Below are 26997 nucleotides of genomic sequence, written 5' to 3'. Positions count from 1 at the left end.
TGGGTCAAGACTAAAAAGTAACTGTAAAAATTCTTTGGTTGATCTTCCATGTTATCAATACTGTGTGTATGCTGATGCTTTTTCTATCTTWCTGTCTTACTAGCTGAATTCTTTAGAAACTAAACTCAATATCTGATTATGAACTGTAAGCAAGAACTGATTCTTATCCAAAGCCCTCTAGTTGACTGTGACAATATTTATGCTGTTTATACCTACCATAACTGTACAGTTCTTATTAATCCTTAATACAAAGGCCACCTCTTGCTTAAGCTGTTTTTGAGTATTAGTCCGATATGTTTCCATCTGCAAATAAGGCCTAGGTATTCAGGCTAGTCATAGGTTGCCTTTGATTAAAARCATAATCCATTTGGCATGGAAATGATTCACTAACATATCAAAGCACCTCTGAATGCTAATGGGTTGTAGTTGTCTACCATGCAAAAGTTGCCTAGAAACATACGGTTTTGGAGGGAGAAGTAGGTTATGAAAGGAATAACGTGTTGTAGTGCTGCCTTGGTATGCACTGGACTGACGTGATCTGGGTTGCACACTGAAGACGTGTCTTATTTTGAGTGCCAAAGGCAGGTAGCACTAGTCAGAGGCTGCGTGATGACAATATTTACCAGCGTTTTCACTGCTTGGAGCTGGGAGAAATGTGCTTGCCCAGCTGATGGGACCGGTGATTGGGACGCATCAAGTGCCCGTCCACATCTGAGGCAGCGTTTAGGCTGGGCAAAGAGAGAGAGAAAGAGAGMGCACTCCCGCCCTGAATCATTTCCTCGAGAGCCCAAGGGGCAGCTCCACAATTTGCTGTGCCAGTGTGAAATCAGATCCGACGCCATGCTCCTATTATAACCAGATACGGCAGGAATACGCAATCACTCTGTACAGCAGAGAGGATGGAGAGAGCTGTGCTTGTGTCACCGTCCTAAGAGAGCCGAAATACAAACAGCTAAGAAACCAATCCAATTCTCTGCATCTCTCCCAAGAAATCGGTGGTTTYGGAAATATTTTTGTTTCTTGCAGGAATAAGGTGTGGTCAGGAGGGATGTGRAGAGATGTAGAAAGAAACAATAATTCTCTCTGCATGGCTCTACTTCAAAGCAAAAAGCGTTCTGTAGATTAGACTGATGCTGGGAAGACTGTAGGTTAGAGTGCTACTCTTCCCAAGGCTGCTGCTTGCTCATATACGACATAATTTAAGTTGCAAAAATTTCTGTTACTTCAATATATTCCTTCAGTCTGATGAGGATGAAACTCTTTCCTGTGAGACCTCCTTGATGCATGGAAAGCGCTTTGGGATTTTTGAATAAGAAATGGATAAAAGCACATACCAACTATTGCTCAATGGAGCACTGCTAAACAACTTTAATAAAATTTGTTTTAAAAGGCAGGGATTAGCTACGCTACTGTGTAAAAACATCAATTAGTAGAAGTACAAGAAGCAGTCGTACCTTTTGTGTTTGTTCTGCTGCTCCTGCTACAACAGTTTTCAGGGGTGAAAGCAGTGGTGAGACTTGTAACTCTTTTCTTGCGTCTACCTTTAGCTTTCTGTCTTTCCAGCTCTGTGAGCAAAGAGAAAAGATTAATGCATCTGTTTTATAACAATCCATGCCAAGTGAATTCTGCAATAATGCATTAACAATCACAGTTTAAGATGTGATAATTGTTCTTTTACATCACCTGCCTAATGCATGGCAACCCCTCAATTGCAATAAATGTGCATGGGCCCCTCCTGGCCCTGCTCCAGGCCRTGGCACTAGGTGCAAATCTGTGATTGCACCGAGGAAATGCCCATGGGCACCCCAGGGTGCATGTGCCCCGGGGTGCTTGTGCTGCTGTGTCCATGCCCAGGCATCCTGCAGGGCTCTGGCGCTGATGGCAGCAGGTGGATGAGGCAGAATTTCTCTCCAGYGTGCTGGTATCACACATCCTTTCTGATGTCTCTGAAGAGGAAATGTTCCTATTTGAGCGTCGGTGTACCTGCTGCCCTTAACAATTTTAAAAAATAATAAGGAGAGTGAAATATCAAAGCTGCTGGACGAAATCACAGTAGTGTGCCGTCAGAAGTCAGTGTGTTATGCGCTACTCTACCACGGCTGCCTCATAAGAGAAAGGAAGAATGCTATCAGCCTCTATTGTGAGAATAATGAAAAGAGCTTTTCAAAATAAGTGTGGAAGCACACTGGGAAAAATCCTTCTATTTATTTATATTGATATCCCTAATAAAATTGCTTCCCACAAATGTTTTGTGACTGACACTGCCTTGCCCAGTATCTGCTATAATCAAATCCTGCGAAGGCAATTTAGCAAGTTTTTTTTTTATTGTTTTTTTTTGTTGTTGTTTTCAAGAGAAATAGCTGCTTGTTCTTTTTTTGCCATCAGCCTGGCTCTGTATCCAAATAGCTCTCTTCTTAGTGTGAAGCGCTCGGAACTGGCTTGGATGCCCTCGCCCGGCACCATCTGCTTGCCTCTGCGCCGTGTCCTGGAGCTGGACCACGGCAAAGCCATCTCAAGAAGCACCACTACCAGTCCTGGTCCCCAAACAGGACTGCTGGGGTTGGAGACTTCCAGGCTTGGGCAGCATTCTCCTACCCAGCTCCATGAAAACATGATTATTATCATTAAATACATACTGTGATACACAATGTGTCTGCAATGCTCCCTGATGAGACCATGCACCGAACCTAACGACTCCTACCGTAGCTAAATACCACGCTCAGCTGTTAAGACAACACCACATGTTTGGCTCCTACTGATGATGAGCGGTCTATGCAGCAGCCCGATCATTTTCTAAAGGTCTGGGATCACGTAGCACTACTGCAATCACAGAAAAGATGCCTGCTTTCCCTTCCTCCCACCTCCTRCAAGGTTTGTTTTGCAGCCTGCAGTTGCTGAAGAAGGAGAAGTCACTGCAGCTGCTGACGGCAGCGCCACGGTCCCCTGAACTGCCAACCAGGGCACGGAAATGGCTAAGTGCACGGTGTTTAGATGAGCTTTATTCCTCCTGTGTGGATGAAGGGGCACAGAAGCCAGCTACATGAACCCATACGTCTCTCATCATACATCTCATGATGGTACCTTCAGAAAGTCACAGGGCCACCTCTCCCTGGGGCCAGGGAGTGCTGTCCYAGGCCAGCACCAGCCCGAGGGGACGTGGCTCCTTTTGGTCCTTGGTTGCTTTGAGCTGGGCTGTGGCCATTGCACCTCCTGTGACCACTGGTGATATTGGTGGGTCAGGGGCAAATTCCCCTGTGTCCCGTGTACCAGAGCCACCTTCCTTTGTTGTTCAGCCCCTTAGGAATCTTAACAGAGCCCATAATATTTAATGGGTTTTCTAGCGATAATGTCATTTTAAGTGACATAGCTGTGATAAATCGCTCCCACACGTCACTGAATTCTGTTTCTAAATTTTTATGTATTTTTGATAGGCCAATTTATCCCTGCTGCAATTCCAGCCTCTGCAGTCAATGGCATTCCACTGGGGGTGAATTTTGTCTGCTATTTACAGTGTGTGCTTTTAAGCTGTGATTGGTGTGACAGTGTGATCTGTACAGCTGTCTCCCTGTATTTATTCTTCTGCCTATAAGGTTGATTTATACTCGCTCCCAAAAAAATGCTCATAGCTTTCCATGCGAATGCCTTTAAATAACTGATTAATGATCATTATTAGGATGACTATAACAGAGCAGGGTTTGTGGAGCTTACAGGCTTGGGAGAACGATTGAAATTAAGCTGCTGTGTGCCCCAATCCAGCTCCAAACCTTTTTTTTGAGGTTTTTGATATAATTGCACGGTGCCCTCTGGGCTCAATGGCACTCGATGTGCCTGACACGAGGGTGCGTGGTGCTGCTGCGGCCGGGACCTTGCACTGCATGGGTGCTGGTGGCCCATTCCTCCAGTGGCGATGAAATCCCCCCATGGAGAGCAGGAAGGGCACCCAGGCAGGAAGCTTGGTGCCCATCTGCTTTGATTGCCTGTGTTTTCAGTTCCTGATTCCCAAATGAAGAGCCTGCTAGCCTGCATCAGGGCTCTCTGCACCCCCAAGTACTGCGGGTTGGTTTTGGGGAGGAACCTGCCCAAAGAGCAAATGCTCTTCTGACAGGCACAGCAGTGAGCATCCAGTTAACACTGGATGCTCAGACTGGAGCTGAGCCTCTTGAGATGTTTATTCCAGCAGTATCTCCCCAATGGTGCTTCCATTGAGGATGAAATGCTTGTGTCATAGAAATGGTCATTCCCCGAAAAAAAGAAAGCAAGAACTTGCAACCCAGGAAGGGCCTTGTGTGTTTTCCTGGTGTTTTAGTTCCTGAATGGGCTTGGTTGGAGTTTTCCAAAGAGTACAACCTGCAAAGTAAGGAGAGAAGAGCTCAGTTTTCCCAAATGTTACACCCATCAGCCATTCAGCTAGAAGCACCCTTGCGATTGAGTTGTCAGATTTGTCCCTGTCAAAGTCTGGGAAAGAAATAATATTCTTTCTTGTAAAGTAGCTGGCTCTGCTTCAAAAGTAATACAGAATAAGGCAAAGACTGGAAATATGAAAGTTGTTATTATATAATAAATAATAATAATGACAGTTCAAGTAAACCAACTTAAGGTTTGCTCATTATTTGGTCAACTTCCCTCTTATTTATATGTTCCCTGCACAGAGCCTGATTAAGAACCATTGCATCTTATTTTGCTTACATGGGTTGATGTGATGTATTGCTGTCACCTGTCTGCAGCCAAAATAATATGAAAACACATAATAGAAGTGGCTGAATGCCTGCTACTGGTTTTGATCTTCTTCAAAATATCGTTTTTACTTTATGTATCTAGAGAATAGCTGGCCTCCTACAGTTCCCATTCACATCTTATCCTTGAACAATGAGAAGAAAATCTGCCTGCAGTAAATGTTCAGTTTATGTTGGGGAATTTTTCCAATACAAGGAAAGAAAGGGAGATAAAGGAGCTTTATAAAATAATGGTGCCATTCTCAGATAAACATGGATATATTWGCTGTTAACTTCATGAATAATGGGGAATAAGAAGGTCAAATATATCTGGTTTCATGCTGGAAGTGGTTGCCTTTTGGGGGGTTTTGGGGCTTCTTGAGTTCTTCCAAAAGAAGTGGCTCATGCTTTTAAAGACTTTAAACTCATGCAGATTTTTACCTTCCTATATCTCAACTGGCAGATTTATTGCAGGTGTAACAGTCTGTCTCCGTGTTATTTCAACAAATCTGATTTCTGCAAGGGCTGATTAATGCACTTTGTCTGCAATCAGAAAAAAAAAAAAAGAAAAAAGAAACGTGACGCTCAGCTGGGAGCGGTCAGCACAAGACCAGGGCAACATGGTTATCATTGTGAAAGCKTTATTACTTGTCACTGATTTGGGTGGTACCCAGAGGAATTGCCCGTTTTTCAGCATCGCTTTGAATGTTTGAAGCCCAGGGACCCTTTCCTGCTCTCCTGCCTCTCTGGACAGCAGTGTCTCTGCTCTGGCTTTGTGTGCATCAGAAAATGAACCTGCACGTCAGGCTGCCCAGAACCGCTGCTGTTCCACTGCTCTGTRAAACAAAAACAGTTGCTAGCATGACTCTAGATCTGAACGTCAACTCTACTGTTTTATATTATTAATTTCAAGCTCCAGCTGTTGCCTTGAAGCATTTTGTTTTGTCATTTGGAAAGTTGCTGCTCAGAACACACAAAAGGGAAAGAAAAATTAAAGCAAAGCCCCTAAAACTCATTAGTGATGTAGAGTGTAGTGATGATGGCTAATGGTGTCTAATAATCCATCAAGGTAGCTCATCTGTCTGCTATAAAAATGTCATTGCTAGAAGTTTACTAAAGCTTTGCAAGGCCTAGGCATAGCTTTGGGGCACTGCTGTGACAGCAGCATGTGGCAGTGATTGCAGGGACATGAGAACAGGSTGCAGTGCCCACCAGTGCTTGGGACACGGCACTGGGACCACAAGGAGTGCTTTCCTCCCAAGGGATGAGAACTCCTCGGGTCATTCCTTCAAGGGTAGACAGCATCCCGGTACCTTTGGTCTGGGGTAAAGAGGCCAAGAAGTCCATGCAAATGGGTCCCAATGCCTGCACTGAGCCCAAKCGCTGCTAATATTGATCTGCCCAGAGTAAACTTCTACTAAGGGCTTCAAGTGCAGGACAYGATTACTTATCACGGGCAGATACTCTCTCCGTGCCTCCTGCAATGTCTCAGTCACCTTCCTTGCTCTTCCTCCTGGTGACTTTTCCTCTGACCTTAACTAATCTGTCATCTGCTGTGGCCAGAGCAAATAGCCCGTGGTGCATTTGCTGCTCCGCGCTGCCGAYTTCCAGGCTCTGCTGTAGCTCCCAGTCAACTATAATCCATTTTCCCCTTGTAGTCTGCTGACACAGTCTGGTTCTGAAAGAGCTTCGTATAAAACTGGAAGGAGGTCTCAAATCCAGATCAAGCTTAACATCGCCTGCTTCCCCCCGAGCACCCAGCCTACTCCAGCCCTCCAGTTTTAAGTGATTCCTCTCATTGTGAGCGGTGGCTGTGGGGCTAATGAGTTTACTGCTGCTGTTCCCTCCAACGAGGGGACGAGGCACAGCCTCACAATCACTGTAAAAGGCTTAGAAATATGTTTAAGTGGTTTGGGTTTCTCTGTGAAATCTGAATTCAAATCCCTGCTCTCAATAAAAAAAATAAAACGGCAAAACACCAACACTGAAGAGCAACAACTTAAAAAAAAAAAAAAGAGGAGGTTCATAGGGATTCTGAGGTTTTGCTGCTTTTTTTTTTTCCAGCCGGGAATGTTGTAGCATTGCCTACAGAGCCTTTCTTCTCTGCATTAGGCGAGCACAGAGATTTCATTTCATACATCATTTACAATGGAGCGCGTCTGGAGCAGAGTCGGCGCATATTAACTCGGAGATGTGGGGAAAGAGTTGGGCTCTTTGAACGTTTCAAAGCCTTTCCAGTGCGGAGGGGAGCCGGGGCTGCCGGCTGCTTCCCACTCSGTCGACGGAGCGGCACGAACCGAACGCCCGCGAAACGGGACTAGGAGAACAAAGTCAGCCCAGGGCTGTAATGTGCTGCCATTAGTGTGAGCGGGGAGGAGAACAGAGACAGTCCTGCAACTGGCCCACTAAGTCCCTAGAAACTTGTCTTTTGCTCTCTTTTTTTATTGCTCTCCTAGCTGTCTCCCCATTTCATTTTCGCGCTGGAGTAAGTGCAGGAATTGGAGGAGTAATTACAGAATGGGAGAAGAAGAGGAAGACTCACCCTTCCCTTCCCTTCCCTTCCCTTCCCTTCCCTTCCCTTCCCTTCCCTTCCCTTCCCGTCCCGTCCCGTCCCGTCCCGTCCCGTCCCGTCCCTTTCCATGTGGCTATGGGCTGTCCACAATGACTCTTCCTTCATTGCCCCAGATTTCATTTTAAGTCACATCTTCTGAGCCAATGAAATGGCCACCCCGTGTATTGGTAAAAAAGGAAATCTTTTAAAGGATCATTTCAAATTCAGCGTTTTTTTTTTTTTCTTTTTAATATATCTGGGTTGCTTTTGATTTCCTCCTGGAATTTGATGCCTTAGGATATACTCAAGAAAACTGGAAAATGTAACTCACTCGGAGCTCTAAAAGTGAAAAAATGAAATGGAAGGTGATGTCTTATTACAGGAATCCATGGTTTGGAGCTTTCTGGAAAATGCCAGGCACAATGAGACCTGCCATAAAATCTATGGGAATGGCAATGAGACGACGGTATCTCTCCTCCTTCCCTTGCAAAAAGGTTTTCTTTCTTCTGTCTGCCCCTGAAGAGCCTGACTTGCTAGTGGCAGCAGAAAAACTCCTCCGATGTGTTGTGATGGCCATGCCAATGTCTTTCTGCCTTCATTGTTGCTGGAGAGTGAGACATTGGGTGGGACTTCAAGTCTTTCTCTGTGAAATATCATCTCTATCTGGGATCTGTTGTCTCTTCAGTGGAAGACTTCTGGACAGAAGCATCCAGCAGAAAGCCTTAGGAAAACTGCCAGCCGCAAGGGCAATGATTGCAAGACTGCAATGATTATCTCATCCACCTGATTCTGCTCTTCCATGTAAGACCCTCGCAGCAGGAGGAATACAAGAGGTTGTAGTGAAAGGGATTGGGAGGAAGTTTAAGCTGGAAGAGGTTTAAACATGCTTGGCAATGCCCATCTGCATTCAAGCAGTTTCAGGATTGCTCAGCAATTCATGTTGAACAGAGATGTCTCTCTGGATTTAGCAAGTTTATTTTCAATTAAATTGCTGACTGGCACTTGCTCAGAGTSTCTTCCAAAGCTGGTGATGGATTTAAGTCACGCAGGAGAGATTCAGCTTCCTTTGAGTAACTTTTACAAGGTTACATGAGCAAAAAAACATGCTGGCTTTCTGTCAGCAGCAAGTTTTACCCTGTTAGAATTCGGAAATGGAAACTTTTCCCATCCCTCCCCCACAGCTGGACCGAAAACTCCACAATCTATTTTCTCTCAATCTTCACCTCTTCTCCTTTATATTGGCTGCTTTGCACCAAAAGCCCCGTAGTTACATGCACTTTGACACTTGCATTTCAAAATGCCTGATTGTGGAGTTCTGCCAATACCAGCAATTGATCTGGTGCCACAGACCAGCTTAATTATTCAAGGTCAGTCTCTCTCTGTCTCTTCTTGTCCAGGGAGCAGCAGCTACGGGGAATAAAACCTGAACAGTCTTTAAATTTTAATCATAAACTTTAGTAAGTCACAGATTTGTTTTGCTGTGTGGGTTTTTTTTTTCCTATTGTGCTTCCTGCAACTTTTCCAGTATCCCTACTCCAAGCGTGTGTATATSGTTTCATACAAGAGTGTGCTTTTGTAAAGCGCAGTATTTTACACTCCTATTTAAAATGCATAAGTTGTGTGATCTAAGCAGTTTCCAGTTCACTTTTGAGTGCCTGTAAAAACGTATCCCTTAAGGCATTTCAGCAGAGCAACCAAGAAGGTGGAGGATATTAGAGACTGTGAAAGGGCTTGTCTGCTCTTTCTGTGTGCCACCCTTCAGATAAATCTCCTGTGACCTCCTCCCGCAAGCAGGACTTTAGTTAAGCATTTCCTCCATAATGGAGTGTGCTGGACCTGATCTTAAATTATATTAAAGACCCTTCATGCTGTGTGGGAACATGTTGGCCCTTAGGGAGGGCAGGAACAGTGTCCCTRAAAGCAGACAAGGTGCAGGTATCTGTGTCTGCTGGAGCTAGGGTGGCACAAAAAACAGGTCCTGTCCTGCTCCTTAGGACCCCAAGCTGGGCTAGTGGCTTCCCAGGAGCGCTGTTCTAGGTGTGCTCTTGGCTAGATCATGTAATCGATAAGAAAAAGCAAGAGTCAGTTACAGAAGCCTTGGGGCTGCTCTAAATTTAATCAACCCCTGCTTATGGGCAGGCAAGGAAGCCTTTGAACCCCTCAGGCCACCCTGATGCAACTCCGAGAGATGGCTGAGACGTTAGGGAATCACCATAAAATAATAAGAAAAACCTCAATAAAAAGCCCAATGGCTCTTCAAAACAGCACCATGAAATCTTTATGTGGTGGGGCAATATCACAAGGACTAGGAGGCAAAGTTAGATGTGTATGACCGGGCTCAAGGGCAGGCAAGCTGAGGGAAACGGGGCTGCTCTCCCAGGCTGCTGGCAGTGGGAAGCAGCTGCCCCCTTGCAGGCACTTTTACCCATGGCAGAGTGGGACAAAATATGGGGCCAATTGGTAAGATCTGGAGCTGAAGTCTGCCCAGCTCCAGGCGGCAGCCACTGAGGGACAGCCCTTGCACACCCTTCCAGGGGGAAATAAAGCCCAGCACTCTTTGCTAATTTTCAAACTCTCGGCGTGATTACAGTATCTCTGCTYTACAGCACCCAGCCATTAGTGAGAAGCACTATGCAAGTCAATTAATGATAATGTCTCTTTGCTTGAGATAAAATAGTTCACTCTCACAAACGGCCCGGGATGCGCAGACAGCCGCGCGCGCTGCCCTTGATGGTGCGGCATGAATAGAGGCGCCCGGTCTCTTTCTTCCCGTGGAGTTGCTGGCTTTGTTGCAGATTTAAAGCAGCACTGTTTGAAGCTCTGCCTCTATAGCTGTGTTATGCTGTCCTCCTTTGTAATGAAAACTTCTTCTTTTTCATCATTTTTAATTTCAAAGCCTTCAGGGGTTAGCTTCCTCAAGGCTACATCTCAGCCTGTGAAGAGCAGCGGGTGTACTTACGCTCTTCCTCACCACCGCGATGGCCAGGACCACTTGGCTTTCTGCTTTAGCACGGCAATGGCTTATAGCCCAGGACTGGTGTTTACGCAGCTCCTTGTCTTGCTTTAAGAAGTACTTCTAGATGTGAAGGCATTTGTTCCTGAGCCGCATCTCGCTCTGCTAGTTTGGGGGGGTTTGTTTACTGCGGGAACCAGCGCTGCGCGGCTCGSTCCATATGTATTCCCATCACTCTTCCTTGCTGTAACCTACAAATCTCTCCAACTTATTCAGCTCAGCGCTGGAGATGGTTTTTTGAAGTCTTCTTTAAAGTATGGTGAGTGCCCTTAAAAATTTTCCCTGCCTTGAAAGATTCTACCTGTTCTAATGCAATTCCCTGTTTTAAAGATAGGGAATAAATATCTTGGGGATGGCTGGCTCACATACAGCTCCTATCTCTTAAAACATTAATGGTCCATGCTGTTTGATTCTTTTTGAAAGTACTCTGTTCCTGCTTTGTTTATTTAATTTCTTTTTTTTTTCTGCACTAGGGCTTGCCAAATGGAAGCTCCCCCTCACAGACCCCCCTGCTCCTGCCCTTTCATTCACAGAAATCAGTGAGATGTAAATATGGCTCATTTAGTTTTAGCAYTGCCAACTCTTGTTTAAAAAAAATCAAACATAAGGTCCCTTGAATTTTGAAATGGGTTTCAAAAAAACCTTGTTGAAAAAAAAATTGTGAATAATTTTTGGTTTTGCCTTCTGCATTTTGTGCCTTTGAAGGTTCACACTTTCAAGCCTTTGTGTACCACCATAAGAGATCGAAACTTGTTTTACTGTTAATAACTGCTGCCTCTCCTGCAATCTCACAGCTTCAAGAAGAGCCACTATAGAAAATAAGCTGAGGCAAGTACTGAGGTAAGAGATGACAAAAAACGTTGCTGCCCAAAGTTGTTCATTGATTTGCCTGTGAAGGACCCAGGAACGCAGGGAAAACAACACGGGAATGCAGCACAGTTGTTTAAGGGCTACTCAATGAAGCACAATATTCCATATTTGCACACCTGCATTCCATGACCAAATCTTTGCTAACACCCTCTAAAAGCTGAGGATGGGCTTGAACRTAGATGTGACCACCTCTGAACTCCCACGGTGCAGGTGGCAGTTCATGGGTACCTCCCATMTACTGTGCTTGCAGGCCCATGTCCCCACAACTAATGCTGCTGAGGATCACAGAAATCAGACATGAAGCTAATAATGAATTTGGGCACTGAAGAATATGTGAAAAGAGAAAAGCTTGGCGCAGCTTTGTCTCAGGGCAGGTCTCCCAGCTCCAGGCAGGTCCTGCTCCTGGCTGCTTGAGCACCCTCAAGACGCCCTTCTGGGTGACCACAACTCTTCGAGGTCAAGCTATGAAGCACTTGGCTTATTAATTTGGAGCCTTATCTCCTGTATTAGCGTCATTTTAGCTCGTCCTGTCCTGTGGCAGGTCTCCATGCTCATTTGGCTGGCCGTGATAGATGTCTCCTCTAATTGCTGACAGATGTGGTGAAGCTCGTGACACGGGAGCTGCCCTGGCCCGTGCCCAGGCCGCAGGGCTGTCCGTGGCAAGAGGACACAGCAGCCCAATATTTAGTATTTAATAGTGTGTGCTTCACAATTGGCTAGTTAGGAGAGCCAAAACAGCTAAGTTTCTGGAAATAACCTCAGTTGAAAAGCACAAGGCAGCCGTGGCCACGACAGGATGCAGCCAACTGGGGGTGCTGGGTGCCAGAGCAGTGCTAAAACCAAACCCATACAAACCAAACACCCTGAGAAGAGGGCAAAGAAGCAAAACTTCTGCTGGGCATCTCATGCAGCTGTAGTTTGGCTGKTTTTCTTTCTTGTAAAGTCTTTTTTGTGTGGAAGGTAAGCAGCAGCTAAATGAAAAAAGATGAAGATGATTTGGTTTGTCAGAAATCTGGAGTGCTTTTTCTCCTGTATCTCCGCGCTTGCACGATGTTGACAACGCCGCACAGATGGTTAAGGGGAAAAGCTCTGGCTGTGTGCGGCTGGACGGCTCTTAGAGGSTCTGGGTAGCATTTACAAAAGCTTGCCCAGCTACATCTCCGTGTCCGTACAGTTCACTACTGACACCCTGACGTGTGGGAGGCCAGACGTGTATGTGCAAAGGCTTGGTATTTCCTAGGAGAACCACGCACAGGCCAGGGTCTGGTTAGTCAGGCGCGCGTTGTCCGGGCAGCCTGGCTTAGCAGGCTGCTCAACCCTCACACTTCAGTCTGGGCACGTAGACCCCCCCCCCTTTTCTTCCCTGCTATTTGAATGAGTCTTTCATCTTCCCCGTCTCCAAGATGTGAGATAGCAGCCAAGCTTTCTCCTGCTCCCTCACACACAATATATATAAATATATATATATATCATTTATACATACGCTTGGATAAAATAATAATCTGCCTAAATACATGCCGGTGCACATACGGAGCATGTTGTGGAGCCTGTGGGAAATGCTGCCTGTAACGGAGCTTCCTAATTATAGCAGCTCTAATGGCAGCTTTCCCCCCACCCTTCCCAACAGCAACAGAGATCAAAACCTTTTTTGTTTAAAATATTTACTGTACAGCTTGCAAAGCTTTAATCAACGTAACATGACGTTTCCTTCCAGCAGCCGGGTAATAAATATGCAATTAATAGGGAATTGAAATACACCCATTAGCTGTTTGCACAGTCCCCACTTCCCCACTGTAAAAATGTTCTCGGAGCGTTTAATGCTGCGCCTACGGTCAGCAAAGCCCTGGGAGGGAAGCAAGGAGCGTGGCGAAGCTTCTGGAGGGGCTTGCAGGGGAATCGGGGCTGGTTCATGGTGGGTTCGTGGTGGGGATGAGCCTGGGCTGGAATGGGTGGGCAAGAGGAGCATCAGCTGCACCCAATAGCTATCACGCTATTCCGGAAAGCAGGAGCCGCCTGGGAATGGGGCTTTGGAGGCTGTTGGTTTTGCTTTAGCACCTGCAAGGTGGCACTGCTGAACGTGGCTGAACCCAAGGCCAGGCTGAGCATCCCACTGTGCAACAGGGCCAGGCACTGCTTGCCTTCTCCCCGGCTTCCAGCTATACTTCCAGCTCAGTCCAGCCAAGCTGAGCCTTAAGTAAGGCCAGCTTAAAATGCGCCTTGCAGCTAGGAGCAGGCAGGCACGTGGTGCCTTTCCCGAGGGGCTGCTTCCTTCTTGGAAGAGCCGGCACGCTGCACGGGGAGGAGGCAGTGTGGAACCGTGTGCCTCCCAGCTAAGCATTAGTGAAGCTTTTTAATCTCTCACTGTGGGATTTCTTTTTGCTTCTGCATTGTGCCATAAAGTATTTCAGACAAGGTGACATTTTCCATCTGCATAAAGTGCTTGAAAACAGTGTGAATTTAACTTTTATTGGCCTGATTTAGGGGTATGGGACTGTGCATAAGTCTTGGTCTCTCAACCTATAGTCCTGCACTTTAAGTGATGAATTAGTCAGTAAAATAAACAGGGTATTATCTAGCGGTACACACGTCTGCATCTTCCAAACAAAATTAAACCTTGTTTGAACATATAAAAGCTAATGATGGTGAAATCAACTTGGCAATAACTTACCCAAAACTCAAAACTAACCTGCAACTTTCTGAGAGCCTGAAAATGTTCTGTTTCGTGTAGCACTCAGGATGGCAGTGTCTTACTGTGACAGGCATCCCAACGTGGGGTTCAAGGACCCAGGAGTTTCTGTGTCCCAAATCTRGGTGAAGAGCAGTAACGCAGCCAACATCCACACGTCCCAGCCTTGGTCGCACCTGGAAACCCAGCTACTCCCATTGGTAACCCGACATCAGAGCACATATGGAAAATCACTTGCTGCAGGGCAGTGCTGGAAGTGGTGCAGTTCACCATGGCCAGGGATAACTGGTTTCTGTTGAAAAAGAGAGTGGTTTTTAAGAAAGAGCCAAGAGTGGCCGCACAGCAGCGTGCCAGTCCCCAGCTCCATGGAGAGGTGCCCACCATTCCCGGGGAGCTCTGAACCATCAATGGGGCAGACACCGGTGTTGCCGCATTCCCCAGCTCCTTGGCTGCACACCCAGGGCAAGAGTGATCCATCAGCGACCATCAGCAGCAATCGACAAACGTTGATGTCTTAATGGCAACCACCACACCTGCAGCTGGAGTGCCCTGGAATACTGATAGCCCCATTAGTACCCAGGCTGGTGATGCTACTTTATATTTCGTTTAACCCAGAACACAACATGCTGCAATGTATRTATTTGTAAGTGCTCCCTCGATGGTCTCTCCGGAGTATTATAAAGATTTATCATGTAGTGTTTGGTCAATACTAAATACCGTGAAATGTCAGTAKAGCAGTTTTTGGAATTGCTTGAGCAGTAAATAACAGAATCCTACAATATCCAAAAAGAAAYGAGCAGGTGAACAAGTAATCTTAAAGAAACCAAACCAAACTGTAGCCTTTAGAAAAGAACTGCCAAGCAGAAAGGATTTTGCTACTAAGTCCTCTTGACTTCCAATGAGATACACATATTTTTGTCACTAAGTGCACTGGAAAAGGTACCCATTTGCATCTGGAAATGTGAAGCGATGGATTTGTCAGGCACAGCACCCATACGTGTCCGGCTCCAATTCTCCTTCTTTTACATGAAATCCACTCTTTCTTCCCAATGACCTCATGTCAGCAATAACATCCTCCAGATTCCCCTCTCCAGAAAACAGTCTTGGAAACAGTGTTTGCTTTGCGGGTGGCTGGCACGGACACCCCTACCACCCCTCATTCCTTCCCGGCCTAATGACGAGATCGCTCCAAGAAAACCCTCCAGGTTTTTTAACAGGTCAGGAGTTGGCTACTGCTTCAACATATGCTCTTCTTCCCCTGTCCYCGAAGCGCAGAATTGCTGCTAACTAACCAAAAGGCAAGGCGGGGAGCGAGGCTATTCCTGAATGCTAACGCGTTCGCAGGCAGCAAGGCTGGGAGGCTTCCAGAGCAGTTAGCAGGCTGTGAGCATCCCCCAGCAATGCATGAGCTGGGCTCCTGTGCATCAGCCAAGGAGCGATTTTTCTTGGAAAGCACGTCTGCCTCACACTTTCAAGTCTGTTTTTTTTTTTTTTTTTTTTGCACATCTTCAGTCTAAAAAAGTGCTGGAAGAAAGCAGAGAAACTGGAGGAGAGGACTCTGTGGCTGTACACCAATGCGGGTATGTGGACCTCATGGCCACCTCTGGTAGGAGCTGGATGTCTCCCCACAGCTCCTGCCACCTGGGTTGACACCACACTGAGCAGTCTCTCGGATGTGTKTTTTTCTTTTTTTTTYCCCAATTGCGAGCTCCTTGGCACCAAGACCTGGAGGAGGCCACCATGGGATCACCCCTGTTGGCTCCCCAGGAGCAGAGATGCAGGCAGCAAGCCAAGCTCCTAAAAAATTGCATTTTTAGCATGCCCTTCAAAGAAGCCTGTTTTATTATTTGTATTTTTGGCTTCCCTGAGTTCCCCCTCTCCCCACCTCCAAACATCTAATTTGTAGYAGAAGATTATGCTCCTAATGGGGTCATTCTGAGTGCAGTACTGTACACAGCTCTGCTCTTTAAAGAATGAGCATGGATCCTAACAACTCTGCAGGCAAGAAGCCCGGCGGGACCGCCACTTTCCTGCTCGCTGCTCTGACTGTGGATCCATGGATCCCCTGTGAGCCCATCAGTGCAGCGTCTTGGTGGCAAATAATGACACGGGGAGCCACCAAAGGACTCTTTTATGGTCCAAACTTGTTAACTACAGAGAACAGTTTTTCTGCAACATTACTGTATTTTTCAGCAAATTAGTGTATTGCTTGCTGGTTTATTCCACATCTCTGTTTAACCACTCAAGTGCTACTTTTTTTTTTCTTTRAATTGTATATTTCAGTTGCTATATGAGACTTATTCTGGATGGGTTTTTTTGTGTGTATATGTGTGCTTTTTTCTATTGCATCTTTTTTGTGCTTCAGTTATTTTAATTGCGCATTTTAAGTACATTGTTTTATGACATCACTTGTTAATTGTTCAATTATCACTCTGTTCCTCTGCTGTTCTGCAGGATGCAGTAGCCTTCSAGCGCCAAAGCAGTGTACCACAAACAGGGGAGGAAAAGAAAAAAGAAGGCCTAAAGACCCAAAGATGCATCATAGACAGTTCTGCACTATTTGGTTATATGTTGTTTGGCAAATAATTACTAAGAAATTAGCTTGTTTCTCACAAGGGCTTTTGCTCCCACTGCACTGCTCTGATTTGTCTTTCCATGATCCTTGTCTGGCTTTGCATGGTTGTGCATGGTCCTTGCATGGCTCCTCACCCCTACCTTGGCACCATCCATGGCAAGGTCAGCCTGACGGTGGCCAGGGGAGCACAGGGTCCTCTGCCCATCCCTGTGCTCTGCTCAGCAGACACACAAGCTCCMAAAGCCTCCCCGAGGCTACCAGCAGCCTCCAAATGTTTAGGGGCTTATTCACCTTTCCTGATTATCCTGGGCTCCAGGAAGCGCAGGCTTTCATGTGGTATCTCTGCAGTCCTGCTTCTGGCCCAAAAACCTGCAGAGGAACAAGACCTGCCTTGTTTTACGGGGAAAAACCTGCTCTGCATCTTTGCTGATGCTATGGGTCAGTTCTCTGCTCTTTCATCCGAAGGGAACACACAGAATCAAATTGTTCCATCGTTCTGGAGACACTGGGGCAAAATCTAAGTGATGGTGATATAAATACCGAATGACGCCACCAGATTCAGGGCACTGYTGCAGATTTACATCAGTCTGGCTCGGAGTCTAACCCGAACAGTCCCGCGGAGGCCAGACGTGGCCGTCTGGGCTCTGCCTGAATTTCAATGGAAGTAATTAAAAGCAGACCAAAAGCCTGAGTCATGCAGCTGTGCAACCTGCCAGAGCCACCGTGCTGAACGCTGCAGTGTGCTCAGGAGCAGTCATGCACACGCGTTTCAATAGATGGATGAAGGGAGGGCTGCCAACCTATAGATGTGGATGTATCGGGAGGCTCCCTGGCAGAGTAGAAGCCAGAGGTTGGTGTCCTCGCCAACAGAGGAAGGGTTAATATTGATCTTGCAGATGCCAGCAGCTCTGCTTGTGGTGGAGAGCATGGTGGGGGCAACACATGGACAGTGCCCAGTGGGACCTGCCCTGGGCAGAGACAACCTGTCATGGTTTGGGCAGCCTGGACATGGCCAGGAGCAAGACCCGGGTGACTGCACGTGCTCAGGGCCAGGTGGAGGATCTGCCAGGATGGCTTGGGGACACCACGGGTTGTTAAGGGCTTAATTCCTTTCATAGGTCTGCCCCAGAGCTCAGTGTAATGCTACARCCCCCTACATACTTCTGCATACTTTCTATTGTCCTTTGATTGTATTGAGCCCTAAGACTGCCTGGAAGTTGGTTTAAGACACTGGGCTCATTACACAGCTCAGACAAAGCACCCCAGRTGTTCCTCAGCATGTCCAGCTGCAAACAGGTTTCATACACAAATCCATACTGTATATTAATTTGGAAGGGAGGTGACGTGATGTGGCTTCTGTAAGGAACTCAACAGTTTGTGACCCATTTAGAATAAAAACCTGAAAGAAAACTGAAGGTGCTGAGATTCACCATATATCGCTGCAGTCTCTCACTTGTTTTACAGTAATTTGATGCTGCCTGAACACAGTAGTCGACCTTTTTTACTCCTGCTTGCAGGGTAGAACAGCAGGGATGATAAACCTTATGCTTTAGTTCAGAAATAGCACACATCAGTGAGAGAGACCAGAGCTGCACCACGGGAGCGTGTGGGTTGTGGCAGCTCAGAGCAAGGCTGATTACTGGGGTTTATTATATATACTAGGAAACTATATTGCTTGTCAGAGAATTTGCACATTGGCCTAAAAACCTGTCCRGTTAGAGTTTGGTTTGTGTTTTCTTTTTTAAATCCTAGCTCATATCTAGTCTTTATTCTTCCTTTTGTCAGAAAAGGGAGCTAAGAGACCTGATGAACTCAGAGACCCAAAAAAAAAAAAAAAAAAAACCCTGAAAAAGAGACTGTTATTAGCACTGTGATCTTCCTAATCCACCTTAAGACGGAAGCAACCAGGGTGTGTCAGCTGAACCTACATTCATGTTGCTGTCCTTAACTAAAGACAAACTTTCCTCTATTAGTCAAGCAGAAAGATACCCTCCAAATAGCTATGTAGAGTGGAAGAGGAAGGATGGCTGGTRGATGAAGGAGAAATCTCACTCCAGCCACTTGGGAAGTGAATTTGGACCCTAAATCTGTGAATAAAAGTCAAGTCTAAGAGTGCTCTGGTGTCCTGCACGTTGCTGCGCCTGGTCTGTGGAGGCAGCCTAGCAATGCAGCAAAGTAATTCTTAACACACAAATATGGAATAAAACCAACCAACCCAAAGCAGCACAGAATAAATGCGGCACTCAGGGGTCATCTGGGTGCTTGACAGCATCTGCTTACGGGTGCACAGAAGGAAACAAAGCCTGAGTGATGGCTCTGAAGCTGCTATGCTGTCTGGTTATTGCATGGAGATGACAGRGGGAGACAAGAACATTTCCACTTGTTCAACATTTAGGATCGTCACAGTGACCACAGACCTCATAGATGGTGGGCAAGTGCCTTCTTTCTACTAAATCATGTAATCTCTTTCAAAAACTGTGAAGCCCAATACCAGAGATCACAGCAATTTTTCCCGATTAAAGCCCAGAATAAATTTTTGGACCAGGTTGTGTAGCTGTCACAGCAGCAAATGTGGGAAAAGGAGCCTTGGGCTATTTTCCTTGACATGGAAAACTTGCGTGACACATCGTTTGATGTGTTGATTCTGTTTTTTAAACATTGCCTAGCACRGAAACCCGAGCTGGCTGCAGCTAGAGGCAGCCGTCAGCTCTGCCCCACGCGCTCCAGCATTTCTCCTTGCAGGAGCAGAGCGGCACCCAAGCCCCGTGTCCCTTCTGGCAACAACTGCTCTACCACACAGGCACGAGCACATTTCCCAGCACATTTCCCCTCAAATCCAGCACAAAAAGACCACAATCCCTCTGTTCCTCCAGGAACTATTTCTATGATTGCAAACCAGTTTTGGCAGAATTTCTTGCTAAAACTTTGCTAAAAGTCATCTCACTTGGCTCGGAGACAGCAACCTGTTCACACAGGGGTCAACTAGGAGAAAAAAAGCCCTGCTAGATGTGAGGTCCCAGCTGYACCCGAGCTCTTCGGGGCACATCCAAGCCTGGCTTGCAAGCTCTGCTTCATCCCTTTCACTGCTCATACAAAAGGCCAAATTCCGYTGCAGCAGCACTGACTTGGGAGCTTTTTGGCACAGGTGAGAACTGGGGAGGAAAGCTTTCCTCCTGAGGAGCAACACTTTCTTGAGCACTTCTTAAATATTGTATGGATGAAAGGACCCATCCCGAGAAGAGAGTTGTTTGGGAGACTTGCGGTGACACTTGGCTGGTGGGATCTCTCTTATTGATGTTAGTGTGTGGAAAGGATAAAAATGAGCCTAATTGTCAGGTTCTGGGGAAATGCATATTGCAAGGAGAAAATATAAAAATGGGATATCTGCTTTGTTGCTGGCATTTTTTTTTTTTTTGCATTTTTTTTTCCAAGCCAAATTGATCTCATTTCTTTAAAGCCAGTTTTATTTTTCTTTTAGACTTGCCTTTCAATACTAAATTTGAGAACCTCTGGACTACAATAAAAGATCCCACTGAAATGCAGAGACAGTTGAGACTCTTCCAGTTGGAAGAATTCTCTAAACCACACTTCCTGACAGAGGCAATGGGACATGGCAGATGGTGGATGGCATCTTGTTTATCAAAACAGAAACTGTGGCATCTCTTGAGGTGCTGGAAAGGGTATTCTGCTGAAGTGAGAAGTTGTCTGTGCACACTTAACCAGCAATTTCTTTTGTACTAAAAAGAAAGTGCTTCTTTTTGGTGCAGCTTCCAGGAAAATGGTACTAATCTGAAGTGGAATTAATAGGAAGGTCAAAGACAGTTGGCAAGCAGGATGCCAGACCTCTTAAAAGAGTCAGGAAGCCTCCAGTTTTGACACCAGTAACCACCAGTAGAAAGACAGGTAACAAGGATCCTGCTGATGGGAAAGTCRGACCTGGTGGACTGCTTTTCTCCAGCGCTTCTCTTCTGTTCTAATCTGCAGTGGCCAGGAGATCATCATTTTCTCTCTTTGCTACCAAAAATATGAATGTAGAGACCATCAAACAGAGGACTAGCTATTTTCTGTTTCCCCCTTTTTTCCTTTCCACATGAATATAGCTGAATTCTATAAGAAATGTGTGTGTTCAGCATTTTCGAATGTTTAACACCATCCCAGTTTTTGGACTGCAAGAGGCAATCGATCCAGTTTCCTGCTTGCACACTCCAAACGCCCAACCACCCGGGGCAGCCTCTGCAGGAAAATGAGATGCTCCAGATGTAGCGTGATTATCAGTAGCGTCCTTAGGGGAGCTGCCCATAAACCAGAGGTAAATGCTTTCCACGGAGAACAGTGGGAATTAGCAGGGGTCTCCTTCAGAGCTGCAGTTTGTGACTGCCCACCCCAGTGGGGAATAYGGGGAGGCAGCAAATTGTTCTGTGCATCAAAGCAGATGTGTCCTCAAGAATGGTCATTCTGCCATGGGGGTATATCCAGGGCCACTTCCCAGATGAGAAGGCAGATAAATTGGAATTAGAAAAGGTATGGGAGGAGAACTGGAGCCCTAATATAGCTTCTTCTTTCAAACTGATCTGTACATATGTCACACAGTTGGATGTATGAATAGTAAATTATTCTATTCATTTCTTACTCTTGATGAACAGTAAATTAGTCTAATAACATTTACTGTTCAATTCATTGATTGTCGGAGGGAGATTAGAGGCAAACAGCTTTTAAGTCTTTCCAGCTGCAAACATTAGAGTTGTCTGAAGTTGTGATTTTTGACGGCAATCAGCTGCAGCTTTATCCTGGCCCCCCTGCCTGAGCTGCAGGGGCTCCCGTGCCCGCACCCCGGGTCCTGCACACCTACAAGGAACGGGGCTGCTTAGGTGCCATCTCCCAACCGAGCGCCCCACGACTCCCTGCAGCTCCTTGGCCAAAGCGGCTAAGAAAAATCATTGCTGTTTGGTAAGAAAATTTACCCAAATCACTTGTCACTGCTGTAGAGGAATCCAAATGAGCGCTCTGGGAAAGTGAAGGGTCCCGTGGTGGATGGAAAGGGGCAGTGAGCGGCCAGCAAGCTGCCACCCAGACACCTCCGTCCCATGGGGGCTGCATGCAGTCATTAAGTGCTGCTTGACATACTGCAGGGAAACACTTATTTTTTGCTGGAAAATGGAAATCTGTTTCTTTCCTTTTCTTGAACCAATCTGCGTGCAAATAATTGATTTTTTTTCCAGGGGAACTGTCCACTGGGAAACCTGAAAAGGTATTTTACTGACTTGGAATGCTTTTCTTTTGGTCTATATTAGGTTTGTACTCACCCAGGCTGTTGGGGTTTTAAAAAGCTTTGTTTTTTTTTTCCTTCCATGAGTGATTCTGTTTTCCAGAGGCACCTTGGCCATGTGGAAGTTAGGAGCTGGCGGAGTGGAGGTGACGTCCAGGGCCATCAGGAACACGACTCCTCCGGGGCCACTGGGAACACAACTCCTGCAAAGGCCAAGGACATCTCAGCTGCAGGCAAAGGCCAATGGTAAAGCAAGAACTTATTAAAAAATAAAGGAACTTTTTGACTGTTAGCTCGTTCCCCGTCTCATTTTGCTGCTTCTCCTTCCCGTAYCAGCCATAATAAAGAGAAAACATTAAGACTGGTGGGGACTGGGATTGTGATTGTTTGGAGGAGATGATTTTCAACGCTTTGCTGTTGATGCTTTTCTGGGGCTAAGGTTTTACAATGGATWTAAGCACAGATCGGAACAACAAAGGGCTATAATGACTGCATTGTCATCAGATAAAACAGCCCTAAAAATAAATAAATGCCGCAGTTTAACATGATTCAGTAGGCAGGGTCCTTATTATTCTTTCACCACTCAAAGGCAGATTTGATTCCAGCATAATTCACCCCTTACCTTGGCAGCATCCCTCATCCTACTCGTGCTTCCTTGGAAGTTCCTTTCTACTCACGAACACAGAGGGTTAAGAATAACCACAGGCAGCAGCATCGTGGTCACTGATGCATGTTTTTAAGTGGTAGGACACAGTGAAGAATCTTGGCTTAAGTGTAATGAAACTGAGGTTCCGATTTGTTAATGAGGAGCATTGTCTGCTGCAGACACTAATTTCACTACAGGGTGCAGTCTTCAAACTTTTCATTCTAATTAGAAAACATTTCCATATTCTTTATCAATTTCTTCTCCTAGTGAAATCTTCTCAAATGACCTTTTTTTTCCTTCACTTATGACTCATCCAAAGATTTTTATTTTTCCCAAAACAATCATTCAGATGCAACTGCATTTTTTTCCAGTAAACACGTTCAAAAATAAATGACCTTGCCAGCTCATGCCTACACAGTGGGAGAAGGGCATTAGCAGTGCAGCGGCTGCTACTAATAATACACAGGAAAATTAAGTATGGGAGAAGACCGTCTTCTGCTAATTCCTTGAGCATTTAATTTCCAAATGCCCTGCAGTGGAATGAGTCCCGAGCTGGAGCTTAATGGCAACCATCGGAATTCCAGCAGTGGGGAAACAAGTTCCTGCAGAACAAGTGGCATTCGGAGCATACAGGAAAATAGGTTATCTGCTAAAGAGGTGTTTTTTGGTTTCCTTCRGTCCTCTACAGCTGTGTCCATTTCCAATTTTTATAATAAAGTAAATTATTAACTCAAGTTGATGGATTGGTTGGTGTTGGTAATAGGCTTTCACAATGATTAGTGATATATACTCATTACCCAAATTAAAAAGCCATATTAAAAATAAGCAGAGGAAATGTAGCAGCATTATCAAAGTAATAATTTCTACTTAGTGCATATCTTTCCTGAACTTTGGCAAATGTTGAATTATGCAACACAAACACTAATCTGAAAGCATTCTAATTAATGATGATATTTCTTTGCTATCAAATTAAAAACAACACATGCATAGTGCATCTGACTTAAATGTTATTGAAAGTTCTTTACAGTCTGAGGAAGATTGTTGACATGTTTTAAAATATTATACCTATATCCACGTTAGCAGCTTTGAGCCTTAATCTTCCCTTAGAGAATAATATTAATAGGAAAGATGCATATAACTCAAAGTTCACCCAAATATTTGTTTTGTTATTCAGTTCTTCAATCTTCTCAGAGAAAAAAAAATAGCAGAGATGAGTATCTTGACATCAATTAATCACAGTGCTTTGTTAATSCAGGCTTTGCTAGTTTTCACAAACTAATGGAATCAAACAGTTGCTTTCACTTTAAAGATGCTTTATAGCTGAAAATGCATTTACAAAACTTCTTTCAGAATAAAACAATAATCAGGCAGCTAATTAAGCACATTGTGAGTACACAGCTTTTGAGTTAAAGACCTGTCCAGGCTGTAACATCGTTGCTACTTTGTTATTATACGCAGAGAGCAAATAAAAATATAAATTTGAAAAAAAAATCACCTTAGTGATTTGCCAGAGTGAATGTAGATGTCAGAAATGCTAATCTAGAGAAGCTGTCAGGAGTTTAAATAGATTTTTCACAGACTTGCCRTTCTTAATTATAGCTCAGCACCCTGCACAGGTTAAAAATGCCGGGTTCCTTCAAAACAAACTATCAGCTCCTTACCATCTCATCAAATTCTCCTTCTCTTCCTTTTCAAATGGATCAATCAGATGCCAACACATAACATTTTTCATTTGCATCTTTTCTTAAGCTTCCTTATCCACTGCAATTATATTTTTACCCAAGCCTCTCCTGAAGGGGATAGAAGAGATTTCATGGAAGAAGCATAATTGGCAATTGAGCTTGCTCTTTTTTTGGGCTTCCTTTATGAGAAAAGATAGCATTTTGTGATGTAGAAATTCAGCGCTTAAATTAGGGGTAGGCTGGCTACTTAGTTAAATAATCTAGATTAATCAGGCCAGGAGGGAGTAGCACATAGCTTTCACTTAATCTTTTGTTTTAATTTTTCAGATAATGTAATTCTACACGTATCCAATCATTCAAGAAAGCATCAAAAAAAAAAAAAAAAAAAAAAGCTGCAAGACGAGGGATTGACAAGTTGCTAATCCAATCCTCTAACTGTCACCGGGTGCCATATAAAAGAGATCCTTTGTTCCTTAAGAGCTGATTGAGCTCCATTAGTATCCATATTCAGAGCCCTGGGCACAATATTAATGCTAATACCGTTGTTACGGAGATGGAAAGCCGTTAAGAACGAACAATAATCAGCTCACARTATCATTGGACATATTCATGCAGCATGTAGCGTGGTGAGATCCGATAGCTCTCAACCTTTCTAAAGAGAAAACGAAAATCCAATTAATATCTTCTGTGTAAACCTCCTCGGCTATTTTCACCGGCGATGACCTTGGGCAGCTGTGTTGCAATTTTGCCAAAACCTCAATTATGTCTTTAATTCAGCAGCATTGTTGGGTTTTGCCCAAACAGAAGGCCTGGCTCTGCAACCCGTTGCTCACGCTGAGTAATAGGCACTCGCACAAGTTGCTCAGCAGCCCCTGGCTCCTTTTCCCCCTCTCTCTCCCTCCTTGTAAATTAAACTAAGACTCTCATCTGGGCTCTACCATGATGACCCTGCCAGTGTCCCTGGATGTGGTTGTCCAGGGTTTGGGTGGCTGGTGGGACCTGGCGTGTGGAGGAGAGCCCATTCCCTACGGGAGGAGGTGCTCCACGTGCCTCAGCCCAGGGCGTCCTTCCAGCTACGGCACTTCCCTGCTCCCAAAGCCCTCTAGCAGACRTTCGAGAAAACCTGCTCCTTTAGAACAAAGGCTCCTTGCTAGCCGACTGAATTGAACCTGGAAAAGCACTAATTATGGGTGAAATTACCACCAAAAGAGTAATAAAAGCAGAGTGTTGCTTTAAGACAGAATATGAATTTACCTACATTAGCTCCCTAATGTAGGATAAAGAAGTAACTGCCATAGAAGTACTCACAAAGAAATAATTTTATTTTTAAAGTTTTTTACCATAGTCTCTGCCCGCTTTTTTTTTTTTTTTTTTTTTTTTTAAATTAAGCCAGAACCTGCCCTCCATGTATCAGTTTTGGACAAATATCTGCCTGCAGGTGGCCTAAGAGGTGTTGTGTGAGGGTGAGTGCTCATCCTGGTGGCCACATGGAGCAAGACTCCTCCCTTAGACAACATCAGCCACAGCAGATAGCAGACGCGGTCTATTATCACCATGAGCAGGACTCTCAAAAAACTTAAAACCATCATSAGAAGAAAAGCATTTCTTTCCAGGCAGCACGGACACTTTCTGGACATAAAGCTTTTCCTTCTTGTGACTGGATAGTCTAGAGAAAAAAGCAGTAAGAAACTTCCCATACTACTACCATTGCGATCTTGAGCATAAACTGCAAGTTGCATTCAACCTGAAACTTCGTTACAGCTGCTGACAATACCACAGGTGAAGGATCTCAAGAAATAAAACATTTTGAACTCTCTCGTTTCATTTTCTTCCCATTATACCAGGATGATACTGCCTTATCTCAAACACACACTTGCATATTTGCACTCTATAATGGAGAAACAGCACTACATCCACGTTCGTAAAAGTAAACACCAAACTCTGCAAATCTTGCGTATAATTAGAAAGATTCTTCTGGATTTATTATTTTTTCCCCCCAAAGCTGTTGCTGCTTGATTTGGTTGTCATCCGTGTCACTTCCACGGAAAGTTTCTCTCTATACTAGACAGGGAAAATCAGAAGAGCAAGCCGATAACTTGCTAAAACAGGGAGATTTAAGGGATAAAATAATGAAGCAGAGCTGTTCGCAGCACTGCAGCTGCTGTTCTTCCTTAAACGAAATACACCAAGATCCTCATTTGGGAAGGGCCAGGACAGATCTTGTGCCTAATGGATAGAAATATCCTTTGAGCACTTGTATCTTCTCCTGTCCATGTGCATAAACTTGGAGCTGAATGCTGGCTGTGACTTTAAATTGAAAATAAACCAGTTTCCTCTTAAATATCACCAGCCAAAGACTAACAAAACAAATTCAGTCTCAAACTCCTTGTTTTGATTTAATATCCTGTTGTATCCATTCTGGCCATTCAATCTCATTGATCTATTGAGTCCCTCTCAGTTGTGACCTTGATTTGATTGCTTAATTGGCTTAGCAAAGCCCGGGTGCATTAGTTCTGTAACATGCTTGCTTGATTTTCCTACGTGCCTGCTTGTTCTTTCTTATAAAATCCATAAAAAGTAAACAGAACTTCTTTTACATAAAATGGCAGCCAAGCTTAGAAACTCAAGGGCAAAGATAAACTCAGGTGAGTACACGGTACGTTCTGCTCCTAGCATAAGCAGAGTAATTTAATCTTCCCTAGTTCGGATCTGGAAATATTTGAACACCGACAGATATCTCTCAGGGAAACTTTCTAGTTTAACAGATTACTGCCCATTAAGAGCTTGGCTGAGGCCTGATCTCTCAGTTTCTTCAGTTGTGGGGGTTGTTTCCTCTGGTAGAAGCATTAAGGTGCAGGCAATGGTAGTATCTTCTGCAGGTCTGGTAGAACTTCTTCCTACCCTCCACTCTGCATCCTGTCATTGCCATAAATGACTGAACCAGGATTCTGCCCCTGCTGGGATTCTGAGCAATGCAGTGCACTGGCATTTCTGTG

The 26997-nt window shown here is 45.0% G+C and overlaps 1 long non-coding RNA gene across 1 annotated transcript; it reads right to left on the bottom strand.

The window, feature by feature from the left end:
- Window positions 1-4316: 4316 nt before the first annotated feature.
- On the bottom strand, window positions 4317-5255 carry LOC112944499. Its single transcript, XR_003248775.1, has 2 exons — window positions 5154-5255; window positions 4317-4347 (listed from the first exon to the last, which is right to left on the bottom strand). It is a non-coding gene; the product is annotated as an uncharacterized LOC112944499 (long non-coding RNA).
- Window positions 5256-26997: the final 21742 nt, after the last annotated feature.

This window comes from Nothoprocta perdicaria, unplaced genomic scaffold, assembly GCF_003342845.1.
Source record: "Nothoprocta perdicaria isolate Ctin4 unplaced genomic scaffold, notPer1 scaffold_17, whole genome shotgun sequence".
In the NCBI taxonomy this organism is placed as follows: domain Eukaryota; kingdom Metazoa; phylum Chordata; class Aves; order Tinamiformes; family Tinamidae; genus Nothoprocta; species Nothoprocta perdicaria.
The sequence above is the reverse complement of the archived record's forward strand: the minus strand, read 5'-3'. Positions and strand labels throughout refer to the sequence as shown.